Source organism: Oryctolagus cuniculus, chromosome 21 (assembly GCF_051225735.1).
Source record: "Oryctolagus cuniculus isolate XC-2025 breed Fujian yellow rabbit chromosome 21, ASM5122573v1, whole genome shotgun sequence".
NCBI classification, from domain to species: Eukaryota; Metazoa; Chordata; class Mammalia; order Lagomorpha; family Leporidae; genus Oryctolagus; species Oryctolagus cuniculus.
Window position 1 is genome coordinate 33,225,290 of NC_142887.1, and position 13,934 is coordinate 33,239,223.

The window sequence follows — 13,934 nt, forward strand, 5'->3', positions numbered from 1 at the left end:
CCAGCTCTCTGCTGTGGCCTGGGAAAGCAGTAGAAGATGGCCCAAGTGCTTGGGACCCTGCTTGGGAGGAAGCACCTGGCTCCTGCCTTCAGATCAGTGCAGCTCCAGTTGTTGCGGCCATCTGAGGAATGAACCATTGGAAGGAAGACCTTCCTCTGTCCCTCTCACAATGTGTAACTTTACCTCTCAAATAAATAAATAAAATCTTTTAAAAAACTTAATGTAATACATGAAAAAAAAAACACTCAAAAATGAAAACCAAAGAGGCTGTAGCCACTTCTGAAATGGGGTTTTGCAATAATGAAAAAGATATTTCTGATCTGTACCACTCATAACCTGTCAAGTTGCTTTAGCATTCCCAATGATTTTAAAAAGCAAATGACAAACTCCATTTGGAGAAGCTTAAAATACTTCTTTTCTACAGAAGGCTTAAATTTCACTATCTCAGACACATAAATCCAAAGGGTAGGTTTTCCATGTAGTTTTCTATTCATCAAACTCAAAATTTTTGTGTTTTTATTTTGTATCAGAAGGTTTACTATGTCAAATATGTTGCCATTTTTTGACAGAATAAAGAAATAAACAATTGAGTAAACAAATAGGTAAAGTAAAAACCAGATAAATTGTGGGGAACAGGTCATAAACAAAGGAAAATTGACTGCTGAAAGCCAAAACAATAAAATAAAACTAGATTTCCAGAAGGTAAAATGCCTGAGCCTCAATTAAAAAAGGACAATTTATCCAATTACCAGAATTCTCTAATCCAGTATGAAGGCATAATGTAACATCATAAAATTCACAAACAAAAATGATATGTAATACATGACAAAAAACCCACAAAAAAGAGGTGGTAGCCACATCTGATAAGGAGTTTTGCAATAAGAGAACTGGATATTTATGGTGTGCGCCACACAAAATGGCCAAGTTGCTTTAGCATTTCCAATGATTTTAAAAAGAAAAACACACTGAAATGGTTTTGGAGAAACTTAAAGTACTTCTCTTCTACAAAGGCTTAGATTTCACTGTTCCCAGACACATAGCTCTTAAAGGTAGGTTTTTCCTGTAGTTTTCTAATCATAAAACTCCAATGTGTTGTGTTTGTTTTGTATCAGAAGGTTTACTATTCAAATGTGTTGCTGTTTTTGACAGAATAAAAAAATAAACAATTGAATAGATAAAGTTAAAACCAGAAAAATTGTTGGGAACAGCTCATATGCAAAGGAAAAATTGGCTGCTGAAAGCCAAAACAATAAAACAAACCTAGAATTCCAGAAGGTAAAATGCCTGAGTGGCCATTAAAAAAGGACAATTTATCCAATTACCAGAATTCCCTAATTCAGCATGAAGGCAAAATTTAACATAATAAAATTTATTAACCAAAATAAAATGTAATATATGACAAACCCCTACAGCCCCCCTCCCCCCACACACACACAACAAAGAGGCTGTAGCCAGATCTGATATGGAGTTTTTCAAAAAGAGAACTGGATTTTTCTGGTTGGTGCCACCCAAAACCAGTCAAGTTGCTTTAGAACACCAATGATTTTAAAAAGAAAACAACAGTTAAATTATTTTGGAGAACTTTAATATCCTTCTCTTCTAAAAAGGCTGAAATTTCTCTGTTCCCAGACACATAGATCATAAATGTAGGTGTTCCCTGTAGATTTCTGTTTATAAAACTCCAATTTGTTGTGTTTTTTGTATCATAAGGGATACTATGTCAAAGAAGTAAATAATTTTAAAATCATAAAAATGTGGGGAACACCTCGTAATAAAGCAAAAATGTCTGCTGCTGAAAGCTAACACAGTAAAAGAAAACTTGAATTCCAGAAGGTAAGTTCTCTGTGCCCTCCATTAGAAAAAACCATTTATCCAATTACAAGATTTCCCCAATCCTGCATGAAGCCAAAATATAAACTAATAATATTTATAAACAAAACTTAATGTAATACATGAAAAAACACACAAAAACAAAAAAATAAAGAGGCTGTAGCCACATCTCATTTGGAGTTTCTCAACAGGAGAACAAGTTACTTATGTTTTCTGCCAACAAAACTGGCCAAGTTGCTTTAGAACTCCCAGTGATTAAAAAAAAAAAAAAAAAAAAAAACCATGACAGTTAAACTCCTTTTGGAGAAACTTAAAATAATTTTCTTCGAATAAAGGCTTAGAATTCACTTTTCCCAAATACATAGATCCAAAGGGTAGGTTTTTCCTGTAGTTTTCTAATCATAAAACTCAACAAATAAATAATTTTAAAGCAGAAAAAAATGTGGGGAACAGCTCATATCAAAGTGAAAGCCTGTTGTTGGAAGCCAAAACAACAAACAAACCCTAGAATTCCAAAAGGAAATATGCTTGTTCCATGATTAACAAAAGACCATTAATGTGATTACCAGAATTCCATAATCTGAGATGAAGTCAAAATGTAAAATAATTAAATTTTTAAAAGAATATGACAGGAAATCAATCGAAAAACTAACAACAACAACAAACACAGAGGATGTTTCCACATCTACTATGAAGCTTTGCAACAAGAGAACTGGATTTTTCTGGTTTGTGCTACCCAAAACTGGCCAATTTGCTTTAGCATTCCCATTGAATTTAAAAAGAAAACCGCAGTTAAACTCGTTTTGGAGAAATTTAAAAACATCCTCTTCTAAAAATGGATGAAATGTTGCTGTTCCAGACACATAGGTCCTAAGTGTAAGTGTTCACTATAGATTTCTTTTATATTTTCTTTTAGTCAGGCAGAGTTAGACAGTGAGAGAGAGAGAAAGGTCTTCCTTCCGTTGGTTCACCCCCCAAATGGCTGCTGTGGCCGGCGCACTGCACCGATCTGAAGCCGGGAGCCAGGTGCTTCCTCCTGGTCTCCCATGGGGTGCAGGGCCCAAGCACTTGGGCCATCCTCCACTGCACTCCTGGGGCACAGCAGAGGGCTGGCCTGGAAGAGGAGCAACCGGCCCACTGTAGAAACAAACTTCAGTTTGTTTCATTTTTTCGTATCCTAAGTGATTGCATGTCGAATGTTGTTTGTTTTTTTTTTTTTTAATGAAAAAAGAATTAAACTACTGGAAAAAAAAAACAAATAAATAAATTTACAGCCAGAGAAAATATGGGGAGCAGCTCATAAACAAAGCAAAAGCCAGTTGTTGGAAGCCAAAACAATCACGGAACCCTAGAATTCCAAAAAGGATTATACTTGCTTGTGATTAACAAAATTAACGCAACTACCAGAATTCCATAATCTGGGATGAAGTCAAATGTAAAATAATTCAATTGTTAAAACAAAGTGACAGGAAATCAATTGAATAAACTCACAAAAACAAAATAACAACAACAAAAACAAACACAGAGGATGTTTGCAGATGTACTATGAAGCTTTGCAACAAGAGAACTGGATTTTTCTGGTTTGTGCCACCCAAAATCGGTCAATTTGCTTTAGAATTCCCATTGATTTTAAAAAGAAAACTGCAGTTAAACTCTTTTGGGAGAAATTTAAAAACATTATCTTCTAAAAACAGATGAAATTTCACTATTCCCAAACAAATAAATCATAAATCTTCACTATAATTTCTATATATTTGCTTGTTTTATTTATTCATATCCTAAGAGATACCATGTTATGTCTTGTTGTTGTTTTTTTAAAGAAAAAGGAACTAAACTACTGGAAAAACAAATAAATAAATTTAAAGCCAGAAATAATGTGGGGAACAGCTCATAAGCAAAGCAAAAGCTGGCTGTTGAAGCCAAAACAATAAGGAAACCCTAAAATCCCAAAAGGAAATATGCCTGATCCGTGATTAACAAAAGACCATTAATCCAATTTCCAGAATTCCAATATCTGACATTAAGCCAAAATGTAACATAATACAACTCTTGAAACAAAATGACATGAAAACAATGAAAAACACTCACAAAAACAAGAACAAAAAAAAAGACAACAACAATGACATATTCATCTCTGTTCTCATAGTCATCAGTCTCTTTTCTTGACAGTAATTGTATCTATTCTGATTCATTTCTTTGTTTGCATTATGACATTTATTTAGTCAGGAAAAATTAAGCAAGGACAATAACTCAATGTGCCTATATAGGCATTGTCTGGTTTTATTCTTAAATCACATGATTGTCTGTATTATTCTTTTTTCAGTAAAATTTCAAAATTTCTTTCACAGATGCTATTAATATGATTTATCTATCACCACATCCATGCAAATATCCTCTACTCAACCCTCTCTGCTCTCTTTGTTTTCTGCTTCCTACGTGCTTGGTTTCATGTTTTCCGTAGAGTTCACCTTGTCCTTTTAGTTAGAGTCTGATTTTTTTCTTAAGCAATGTTACCTCTGAGTTAGAGCCCACCGAATTCTGCATAATGACTTATTTTCCCCAATATTCCTGAAATTCTCAAGAAGAAAAGATCACGACTAATGAAATCCAATACTTATGAAAGAGAATTTCTTGCTACTTTAACTACCACCTGCACATCTGGTGTGTTTTTCTGGAGATCTTCTGTACTGTTTGTTTAACTCACAGCCCAAGCACTTCCCATAGAGGATGTGTCATCTTCAACTCTTTGAACAGTTCCATAGCACAAAGCTGGCAAGGAGCATTTGTTTTAAAAGCTGACGTAGCACAAGCTTTGTGTGGTGATAGTATACAATTGTGAGGGGTTTTTGTAATATCGGGATGTATGTATTTGAAGAGAAAAAAAAATTACAGACTTGTTTTAGGAATGCCTGCGACACAAAATTACATTTTGCAAAGCATTCCAAGAAGTTTGAGGCTTAACAGATTGGAAACCAAATATCATTGATTCAGAATGTGTTCTGAACCCTTGTTCTTTTTTTTTTATTATTATTATTTTTGACAGGCAGAGTGGACAGTGAGAGAGAGACAGAGAGAAAGCTCTTCCTTTGCCGTTGGTTCACCCTCCAATGGCCGCTGCAGCTGGCGCGCTGTGGCCAGCACACTGCGCTGATCCGATGGCAGGAGCCAGGTGCTTCTCCTGGTCTCCCATGGGGTGCAGGGCCCAAGCACCTGGGCCATCCTCCACTGCACTCCCTGGCCACAGCAGAGAGCTGGCCTGGAAGAGGGGCAACCGGGACAGAATCCGGCGCCCCAACCGGGACTAGAACCCCGGGGTGCCAGCACCACAAGGTGGAGGATTAGCCTAGTGAGCCGTGGTGCCGGCCCTGAACCCCTGTTCTAAATACAAGGGCTTTAAAAAATGTAGCCAAATGAAATTTAAAGACAAGATTATTTTGGTGAGAGAAAATTTTGAAATCCATACAGAGATTTTTTTATTCATCATTCATATTTTTTATTCATTCATGCATTTTCCATTAACTTTTCAAAGACTCTGTGAGGGTGCATGGAGAGAGAACATTATTTTCTCAGTTGGCTAGGCTACTGCTGTGAGGTGAATGGAAGGTGGGAGTGTCTGGGGTGTGGGAGTTTAGGGGGGTGGAGGTGAGGGAGGTGAGCATGGTGGGGCTTGTGGAGGGGGAGGGAGTAGAGGGTGGGAGGGAGAGGCTCAAACCTGCTCGGTTGCTCCTGCACAGGAAGGAGGGTCCATGGATCTGTGACACAGCAGGAATGTCCTGGTCATTAGTGATGTGCATTGAGGCAGAGCTGAGTGTGTCCATACCCAATGTCCACCTGCGTTGCCAATGGAGAACAAGACTCCACCCCCGAGGGCCAAGGTTCCTGACATCACAGTGTATGGGATTGGCCAGGTGTGGACTCAGGCAGCTGCAGTGGGGGCTGGGCAGGAATTGACTTCATAATGCCCAACTGTCATGAAATACAAATTCATGCCATCCCTGCTGGACTGCCATTGGTCCCTTTCTTGCTCTGACTTCTTCAGGAGCCCTATGGTGATAGAATTCCCCATGCCCGGCCCAGGTTTTTGTCTGCTTGACCATGAAGCTATTTTAGTGACCTGTGTGACGTGGACCCATCTTTCTAGCACTTGTGCTTGTTAGTGTTCTTTTTGTTTCTTGTTCTACTTTGTTTAATTTTTCCCCATTTTGTTTTAGTTTGTTTTTTTCCATCTATTTATTTTTGGCCCATTTTGTCTTTTTTGCAGGTTTTTTCATTTTTGGCTTCCTGCATCTTTAGCTAGACAGTGCTGCTAGATTTCTTAGTGTTAGTGTAGTTATTTAGTGTTTGGTTTTTTTGGAGTTTTTCTGGGTTTTGTTTTCTGTTTTGGTTAGATAGGACTCAGTCTTGCCACTGTGTGTCATTAGTGTAGTTAGTGTAGCTAGTGTGGTACCTTAGTCAGCTCAGCAGGTAGAGTCCCCTGGTTGTCCCTGCATTTTCTTAGGTATCGTAGTTAGGGTAGCTCCTTAGTGTTTATGAAAAGCAATTTATACAGAGTAGATCAGACAGTGTAGTTAGGGACACCAGCATGGGAGACCTTGAGGACCTGGATGTCGACACCAGCACTCAGCTTGATCTCCGGCTGCTGTCAGTCCTGGGCAGGGGCAGCTCTGGCAGTGTGCTGCTTGTCTGCCAGGCATCCGACCAGTGGCAGGTAGCTGTTGAGCTGTTCCATGAAGACCAGAGCAGCTTCTTCGGCACCAGGCAGATGAAGAGAGAAGCCAGCATCATGCAGCTCCTGAGGCACCAGACATCAGCGAGCTGCTGGAGGTGGGTTGGGTCAGCAGCCGGTGCAGAGGCGGGGAGGCTTGCCCGAGCCTCATTCCATGGCCATGTTCCATCTGATCCTGGCGGCAGTGGGCCACTGCCATGCTCGGCAGGTGGTACAGAGGGACCTCATGCTGGACTCGGAACTGAATGTGAAGCTGGTGGACTTTGGGCTCAGCTGCCAGCTGCCCAGGGGTGCGCTGATGCAGGGCTTCTGTGGGACTCCAGAATACAGCGCCCTGGAGGTGTTCCAGCGGGAGCCCTATGCTGCATTTGCTGCTGACATATAGAGTTTCGGTGTAATCCTCTTCGCTATGGTGGCAGGGGACCTGCCCTTCAATGGGAAGGACCAGGCCAAGTTGTGGGACTGCATCCAGCTGGGGAGCTATGAGCTGCCATGTACGGCCAGCCCAGCCCTGGAGGGTTCCTGAGTCTGCTGCTCAGCCTGGACCCGTGCGACAGGCCTACAGTAGAAATTGCTCAGGAACACTGGCATTTGACCCCCTAGAGGAAGGAGCCGAGGGCAAGGAGGTGACCCTGGTGCAGCCCTGGGGGTTCCTGAGGACCCAGAGGCCCAGGAGTAGCTGGCGGGCCTGGGTCTGCTGCCAGACGCTGTGTGTGCCATCTGTCCCTGGGGGATCCAGCCAGATGTCTGTGCATCAGGACTCACGGAGCCTGGAGCAGGTGCAGCCCCATTGGTAGAGCACGCTTCTGGCCGCAGCCTCACTGCATAGCCTTGCCATTGTGTGGGGCACCCTTGCACTCACATCCTTGAGGGAGATCCAGAGTGTACCTGCCCTCCTTATCTGGGAGCTCGTCCTATCAGGGCCATGGGAGCACAAGCCCAAGCCAGAGTCAGAGTCAGAGCTGGAGCCCAGGTCCGAGCTGGATCCTGCCGTTGCCACAACCGTGCTTGCCTCTCCACTCCCTGGACAGCTGCAAGAGGAGAGGAACCCTGTTGCCAGCACACTCCCCAAGCCCGTCTCTGTGACACCCCCTCCCTCCCCTCCCCCAAGAGCAGTAGGGACCTGGTGGTGCCAGAGGTTCCAGCTGCTGAGCCAGAGGAGGCTGGGACCTCAGCAGCTGCCTCTGTCCCGAGCAAGGGCCGGCAGGGGCTGGGCAGGAGGACTGGCAGGAGGATCCTCAGGTTCCTCCTGTGTGCCTGCTGCCTGCTGGCCCCAGCCAGAGGCCCTGGCCCCCGCAGCCAAAAGGTGGTCCCCAGGTAGCCTACCTCAGTGTGCAAGCTGTGCTGCCTGAGGGCTCTCATTCGCTTGAGCATTTTTTGTGCTTCTCATCAATAAAAATCATAACTTTAGGGTCTGCACTTTGGTGTAGTGCCTCTGCTTGCAGTGGTGGAATACATATGGGCATGGGTTCAACCCTTGCTGCCCTACTTCTGATCTGGCTCTCTGCTATGGCCTGGGAAAGCAGTAGAAGATGGCCCAAGTTCTTGAGCCCTTGCACCTGCATGGGAGACCCGAAAGAAGCTTCTGGCTCCTGGCTTTGGATCGGCGCAGTTGAAGCCATTGCAACCATCTGGGGAGTGAACCAGCAGATGGAAGACCTCTCTCTCTCTCTGCCTCTCCTTCTCTCTCTGTAACTCTACCTCTCAAATAAATAAAAAATAAAATCTAAAAAAAATTCATAACTTTATCCATGGAATTGGTCCTTTGTGGTGTATGGGTCCTTGTGTGCACCTTGGCATGGTTGGATGGAGCTCAATGGCAGGTGGATCTCACCTGGACAAGTACAGTCCCCTCTTGTTGCTATGGGGATGGCACAAAGGCTGAACTCCTAGACCTGAGAATGGAGCGCTGGTTCCCAAGGGCTGACTGGTGAGGGGCTGGTTATGGAGGTAGTGGTGGGTGGTGGTGTTTTGAGGGGTGGTAGGTGTGGTGGTGTGTCACTCCCCCTCTTCGCAGAGGAACGACACAGGACCCTGCGTTGTTCTTTTGCCTGCTCGGCCCTTCCCGGGTTTGCTGCTGGTCCTTCCCGGGTTGGTTGCCGATCCTTCCACCTCCGTGGAAGGGCGGCTCCCCCTGTCACTTTCCCCACTTCCGCGGGGGAGCGGCACACCGCCGGCCGGCTCTCTCGGGGGCTGCTCAGATGTTATCCGGATGTTCCTGGTGCATGTTGTCTCTCTCCTCCTTTATAGTCCTCTTCCTCCAATCCCAACTCTGCTACCCACACACCGAGTACGCTGCTCTCCTCCAATCAGGAGCAAGATCAGCTCCTGCAGGTTATTGGTTGAACTGGAGGCAGCTGCGTAGAAGCTGTTTACTCCTCTCCCAGCGCCATATTGTGGGAGAGCAGATGCATAGAATAAGTCTTAATTCCAGTAACTTAGTCTAGTCCGAGTTGCTCCCCACAGTGGTGGTGAGGGGATGAGGCTGTGGAGGGGAGGAGCAGGAGGGAGGGAGAGGATTAAACATGCACAGTTGCTCTTGTACAGGAGGCACACGTTCTGGCATCTGTGACACAGCAGGGAGGTTCCTGGTCATTAGTGATGTGCATTGAGGCAGAGCTGAGAGTGTCCACACCTAATGTCCACCTGAATTGCCAATGGAGAACAAGTTCCCACCCCGAGGGCCAAAGACCTTGACATTATGGTGTACAGGATTGGCCAGGTGTAGACTCAGAAAGCCGCAGGTTGGAGCTGGGCAAGGAGTCCAACTGTGACCTGGGTTCAGCAGTGGACAGAGGAGGACCACCTACCTTGGGTTTCTCTGCAAGAGTTCAGGACACTGGGTCACCTGGCCCCAGCCTGGCCTTCCAACGGTACCTGTGCAAACAGAAGTGAGCTTAAAGGAGGATTGGGGGCTGCGTGCAGAAAGGGCCCCTCAGACTCCCCCTGGGGACCATGGGCACGGCACCCTCCCCAACCCCTGTTCATCTTTTCTTCCATGTTTTTGGGGACGGGAAAGGGTTCTAAATGGATGCTCCCCATACAGATCACAGCCCTTTTGCTGTTCTGCCTCCTCCTGGCACAGTCAGGGCTGTATGTGCTCCAGCTTGAGCAGGTGGCCAGGCCATTCTTGGAGGGCCTCTGGGAAGTTACAGGGATAAGTGACTTCAGAGACATCACAAGGTCACCCGCAGGAGTGACAAACAGTTCACCCTCCCTCTGGCCATGTCATCAGCTGTGGGCCCTCACATCAGTCTCCAAAGCATGCTTACCCTTCAGTGCTCGGCTGCATGCTGTGTTCCCTCCGAGTTCATTCCTGCACATCTGACCACCCACGTCGATCCACAGCATCCCTCTTCCTTCTGTACAATTCCCACTGGAGATTTCTCCCCACTGCTCCCTGGGAATGCGTTTCCTTCCCTTTTTCTGCTATTTTCCCCTCTTCTAAAGCAGTGCATCTGTTGCCTTGGAATCCTCCTGAAACAATATAATTTTAAAATCTTTTTATTTGAAAAATCTAACAGAGATACAAAAATTACATGTGTTTATGAGCTACTATGTCATGCTTTGTTAATGGTATAATATTCATTCAGTGTAAATATATTTATCCTTTCAGGCACTTACCATCCATTTTTAGTGAAAACATCCAAAAAATACTAAGGTTTTTTTATTGACTGAAACATACAGTAAATTAACATTATCTATCTTCACCCTACTGTCAATCAAACCCAAGAACGTCTTACTCCTATCTAGCCACAACCTAGCACTCATCAATCAATCTCTCCCAATCACTCTTCACTTCCCTACCTAGTCTCTGCTAACCACAATCATAATTTTAGTTTCTATGACATCACCCGTTTTTTTAAGAAAACTTATTTAATAAATATAAATTTCAAAAGTACAATTTTTGGATTATAGTGGTTTTTCCCCCTTAACCACCCTCCTACCCACAAACCATCCCATTTCCGACCCCCTCTCCCATCCCATTCTTCATTAAGTTTAATTTTTAATTATCTTTATATACAGATCGACTTAATATATACTAAGTAAAGATTTCAACAGATTGCACCCACACAGACACACAAATTATAAAGTACTGTTTGAAGATTATTTTTACCATTAATTCACACAGTACAACACAACAAGGGCAGAGATCCTACATGGGGAATAAGTGCACATGACTCCTGTTGTTGTTTAACAACTGAAACTCCTAGCCAGCACCGTGGCTCAACAGGCTAATCCTCTGCCTAGTGGCGCCGGCACACCGGGTTCTAGTCCCGGTCAGGGCACCAGATTCTGTCCCGGTTGCCCCTCTTCCAGGCCAGCTCTCTGCTGTGGCCAGGGAGTGCAGTGGAGGATGGCCCAGGTGCTTGGGCCCTGCACCCCATGGGAGACCAGGAGAAGCACCTGGCTCCTGCCTTTGGATCAGCGTGGTGCACCGGCTGCAGTGGCCATTGGAGGGTGAACCAACAGCAAAAGGAAGACCTTTCTCTTTCTCTCTCACTGTCCACTCTGCCTGTCAAAAAAAAAAAAAAAACTGAAACTCTTATTTATGATGTCAGTAATTACCTGAGGCTCTTGCCATGAGCTGCCAAGGCTATGGAAGCCTCTTGAGTTCACAAACTCCAACCTTATTTAGACAAGACCATAATCAAAATGGAAGTACTCTCCTCCCTTCAGAGAAAGGTACCTCCTTCTTCAATGGCCTGTTCTTTCCACTGGGATCTCACTCACAGAGTTCTTTCTCTTTTTTAAGCTTTATTTATTTATTTGAAAGTCAGAGTTACACAGAGAGAGAAGAGGCAGAGAGAGAGAGAGAGGTCTTCCATCCAATGGTTCACTCCCCAATGGCTGCAATGGCTGGAGCTGTGCCAATCTGAAGCCAGCAGCCAGGAGCTTCTTCCAGGTCTCTCACGCGGGTGCAGGGTCCCAAGGACTTGGCCCATCCTCTATTGCTTTCCTAGGCCATAGCAAAGAGCTGGATTGGTAGTGGAGCAGCCACATCTTGAACCAGCGCCCATATGGGAAGCCGGCACTTCAGGCCAGGGCGTTAACCCACTGCACCACAGCACCGGCCCCAGAGATCTTTCATTTGGGTCATATTTTGCCACAGTGTCTTGGCTTTCCATGCCTGAGAAACTCTCCTGAGCTTTTTAGCTGGATCCAAATGCCTTAAGGGCTTATTCCGAGACCAGAGTGCTATTTATGGCATTTGGCATTCTGTGAGTCTGCTGTGTATCCCGCTTCCCCTGTTGGATCATTCTCTCCTTTTAATTCTATCAATTATTATTAGCGGACACTGGTCTTAGATATGTGATCTCTTTGACACTTAATCCTATCTTTAGGATCAATTATGAACTTTAACTGATCACTTTAAGTAGTAAGATGGCATTGGCACATGCCAACTTAACAGGATTTGGAATCCCATGGCATGTTTCCAGCTCTACCATTAGAGGTAAGTCCTATGAGCATGTGCCAAACCGTACATCTCCTCCTTCTCTTATTCCCACACTTATTTTTAACAGGGATCAACTTCAGTTAAACACCAAAGAATAATTTTGTGTTAAAGAGTTCAACCAATGGTATTAAATAGCAAAAGAAAATACTAAAAGGAATAAAGTAATAAGTTGTTCCTCGACAGGAACTGTCCCTTTGGGACTGGCTTATTTCACTCAGCAAGATGTTTTCCAGATTCCTCCATTTTGGTGCAAATGACTGGATTTCTTTTTCTTTTCTTTTTTTTTTTTTTTTTTTTTGCCACTGTACAAATTCCAAAATTTCTTTATCCAGTCTTCTGTTGATGGTCATTTAGGCTGATTCCATGTCTTAGCTATTGTGAAATGACTGCAATAAACATTGAGGTACAGATAGCTCTTTTATTTGCCAATATTCCCTTGGGTAAATTCCAAGGAGTGGGATAGCTGGGTCGTGTGGTAGGGCTATAATCAGGTTTCTGAGGCATCTCCAAACTGTCTTCCATAGTGGCTTTACCAGTTTTCATACCCACCAACAGTGGATTAGTGTCCCTTTTTCCCCACATACTCACTAGCATCTGTTATTAGTTGATTTCTGTATGTAAGCCATTCTAACCAGGGTGAGGTGAAACCTCATTGTGATTTTGATTTGCATTTCCCTAATGGCTAGTGATCCTGAACATTTTTTCATGTGTCTGTGGCCATTTGGATTTCTTTTTATTATTTTTCAAATTTTATTTAATAAATATAAATTTCCAAAGCACAACTTTTGAATTATAGTGGCTTTTTCCCCATAACCTCTTTCCACCCACAGCCATTCCATCTCCCACTCCCTCTCCCATTCCATTCTTCATCACAATTCATTTTAAATTATCTTTATATATAGATCAACTTAGTATCTACTAAGTAAAGAATTCAACAGACTGCACCCACAGTCACACAAAGTATAGAGTACTGTTTGGGTAGTAGTTTTACCATTAATTTGCATAGTACAACACATTAAGGACAGACATCCTGCATGGGGAGCAGGTGCCCAGTGACTCCCATTGTTAACAATTAACACTCTTATTTATGACGTCAGTAATCACCCGAGAAGCCTCTTGAGTTCACAAATTCTGATCTTATTTAGACAAGGCCATAGTCAAAGTGAAAGCTCTCACCTCTCTTCAGAGAAAGGTACCTCCTTCTTTGATGGCCTATTCTTTCCGCTGGGATCTCACTCACAGAGATCTTTCATTTAGGGTGGTTTTTTTTTTTTTGGCCACAGTGTCTTGGCTTTCCATGCTTGCGAAACCCTCATGGGCTTTTTAACCAGACCTGAATGCCTTAAGGGCTGATTCTGAGGCCAGAGTCCTGTTTAGGGCATTTGCCATTCTATGAATCTGCTGTGTATCCTGCTTCCCACGTAGGATCCATTCCTTCCTTTTTAATTCTATCAGTTTTTATTTGCAGACACTGGTCTTATTTATGTAATCCTTTCGACAATTAATCCTATCTTTTTGATCAATTAAGAACTTGAACTGATCACTTTATTTTTTTATTTTTATTATTTTTTTTTTGACAGGCAGAGTGGACAGTGAGAGAGAGAGACAGAGAGAAAGGTCTTCCTTTGCCGTTGGTTCACCCTCCAATGGCCGCCGCGGCCGGCGCGCTGCGGCCGGCGCACCGCGCTGATCCGATGGCAGGAGCCAGGAGCCAGGTGCTTTTCCTGGTCTCCCATGGGGTGCAGGGCCCAAGCACCTGGGCCATCCTCCACTGCACTCCCGGGCCACAGCAGAGGGCTGGCCTGGAAGAGGGGCAACCGGGACAGAATCCGGCGCCCCGACCAGGACTAGAACCCGGTGTGCCGGCGCCGCAAGGCGGAGGATTAGCCTAGTGAGCCGCGGCGCCGGCTTAAGAACTTG

General features: G+C 44.1%; 1 long non-coding RNA gene across 1 annotated transcript; it reads right to left on the reverse strand.

Moving 5' to 3' along the window:
- Positions 1-6,212: 6,212 nt before the first annotated feature.
- Positions 6,213-10,120, reverse strand: LOC103351728 (uncharacterized). Its single transcript, XR_519431.5, has 3 exons — positions 9,829-10,120; positions 9,367-9,433; positions 6,213-7,587 (listed from the first exon to the last, which is right to left on the reverse strand). It is a non-coding gene; the product is annotated as an uncharacterized LOC103351728 (long non-coding RNA).
- Positions 10,121-13,934: the final 3,814 nt, after the last annotated feature.